Genomic DNA, 2568 nt, shown 5'->3' with positions numbered 1-2568 from the left:
GCCTCCACTAGTATTAATTATGGTACATTCTAGGTGTAGACAAAGTATAGAATTAATCTGATCTGATTATGTACCATATTAAACTTAATTTTAGCTTGAAAACTTTAGCATGCTCCAACTGCTTTTTCTTAATTAGTTCTATTGGAGCACATTTTTGTGCTTCTTTTTTTTTTTGTTTTTTGAATAAGATATTCTTTTGGAAGTATATATCTAGTGTCACAATGAAATCTACGTAGATCTCCATTAATTAAATTGCATTGCTGTGTTTGTGGATGTGGATTGGTCGTAACCAAAGCTCTATTTTCTCTTAAGGAAAAAACAATGGGCCCCTCTCCTTGTCCGTTCCCCAACCCATCTTCCTCCCTTGGTGGTCGTCCTTTCCCCCCTGCCTCTTCTGTGCAGGTCTCCAACGTGGTCCCTTGCCCTCCAAGGGAGTCACGTGTCCGACAGGGGGTTTCTTTTAAGGACGCCACTTTGGCCCCACCACCTCAGCTCGGCCCCCCTTTCCCCCCCCCTCGAGCTCGTCGTCCCATTTCGTCTCTTCCGCCCCAGCCACCAAAATTTCTTCTCAACCCCTCTCTTAAGGGGCGTTGTTTCAGATGTTTCGAACGGGGGCACAGAGCCGCCCTCTGTAGAGAACCGAGGCGCTGCCTTCTCTGTATGAGGATCGGCCATCCGGCCTCTCGTTGCAGGTTTCCGCCTAGTCCTCCGCGTAGACCTATGGAGCAGGGCCCCTCCTCTGGACGTCCGTGCTCCTCGCCGGTGTTCCTCCCTTCTAGACCTTCCCCCTCGGGTCTCCGTTCTTTTTCTGGGTGTGTGGCCTTGGCGGAAGTCCTTGGTCCGATTGGCGGCAATGTTCAAGATGTTAAAGTTGTCCTCTCTAACGGACTCGCTGCCAGGTTTGGGGGGTCCAGCAGAGAGTTCTTGGTGGCCGACTTTGATGCGCCTTTGTTGGCAGTCTTCTTCCCCAATTGGGTTACCAGAGAAGGGGTCATCAGCAGGAGTCCTTTCAGATTTGAAGGTGTGGACTTCAAACTTTCTAACTGGTCTGAAGTTGCGGAGCTGGATAGGGGGCATCTTCGCCACAAGGCTTGGGTGCGGCTTCACCACTGGCCGATTCTTTGCTGGAATGAGGAGGATGTCAAGGCCGCCGTCAGTGGATTTGGTGAGCTTTGGGAAATAGATCCGCTGAGCGAAAGGAGACTTGACGTTTCGTTCTTTCGAGCCAAAATCCGCTGCCAGGATATTCACTCCATCCCGGAAACTCTCCGCCTTATGGTTGATGATAGGAGATTCCAAATTTCAGTGGAAATCGAGTCGTGGGAGGACGCTAATCCGATTCTACTTGGTGATGATTTGGATGATCGTTTGGGATTAGAGACTTCTGATGCTCAAGATCGGTTCATCAGGCATACTCACTTCTCTTCAGCCCCCGCTCAAGGCTCGCAGGTCTGGCCTCGCAACTCCCGCGGGGGCGCTCACCTCGTTCAGCATCGAAGTAGTTCGGAGTTTCCCTCTTCCGGGGGTGTTGTCCGGCAAACTGTGCCGGTCTCCGGGGGGGTTGTCCGACAGGCTGTGCCGGTCTCTGGGGGTGTTGTCCGGCCGGCTGTGGCGGTCGCCGGGAGCACTTCAAATTCAAATTTGGTTTCGGAGGCGTTGTTACCCAGGCCTCCGCTCTCTACGCCGTCCACCCCCTGTGTTGTCGACGTCTCGACTGACGCGATAGCTCTGAACCCGACTCTGCTCCTACCCCCTTCCTCGCGTCTTTTTTCGACTGCAGAGCAATCACCCAGTCTATCCCTGGTCGGGCCAGCTTCTTCGGTCAAGCCTCTCCTGGTCGAGCCCGCCCTCTTGACTGAACCCCTGGTTGATCCAGCTTCCTCGGTTGAGCTATTGCCTTTGCTAGATCCCGGAGTTTGGGCGCCCGCGACAGGCCGTCCCACCCTGGCGAGCAGCCCGCCCCCTCCTGGGGTCCCATCCCCCTCTGAGATCAGGCCACCCTTACCTGGGGGCCCATCCAACCCTGCGTGCTGGTCGCCTTCTTCCGGGGGCCTCTCAATTTCCGTGAGCAGGCCCCCCTTATCTGGGGGCCCATATTCTTCCGCGAGCAGGCCGGCTTCACCAAGGGCCCATTCCATCTCTGCGAGCAGGACGCCCCCTTCTGGGGGCCCTTCTTTCTCTGGAAGTAGGCAGCCTGCTCCTGTGGGCCCGACTTTGGCTGAAGCTTCTCTGATTGGCCACGCTCTTGGAGATGAGGCCTTGTCCGAGTCTGTCGGCACTCGTTTCAATCATCACACTTTACATTCTGGCGCCTCTTTTCTGGTTTCTAACAAGCTCGGTTCCTTCAGGCGTAGCCTGCGACTAGCGTCGAAGAACATGGGAATCAATAGAAGCTCTCTCCAAAGAGCCCAGGATCTCATGTGCTCTAAACTCCAATCTTTGAAAGCCTCTCATTGCACCCCGAGTTCTCCCACCACGATGCCTGTTGATTCTATTGACCCTTCGTCGGAAGCTCCTCCGGTTCATCTAGTTGTTTCCCCGTTGGCTGCCAGGGTGCCCACACCTCCA

This window comes from Ananas comosus, linkage group 20 (assembly GCF_001540865.1).
Source record: "Ananas comosus cultivar F153 linkage group 20, ASM154086v1, whole genome shotgun sequence".
NCBI classification, from domain to species: domain Eukaryota; kingdom Viridiplantae; phylum Streptophyta; class Magnoliopsida; order Poales; family Bromeliaceae; genus Ananas; species Ananas comosus.
Note: the sequence above shows the minus strand (reverse complement) of the source record.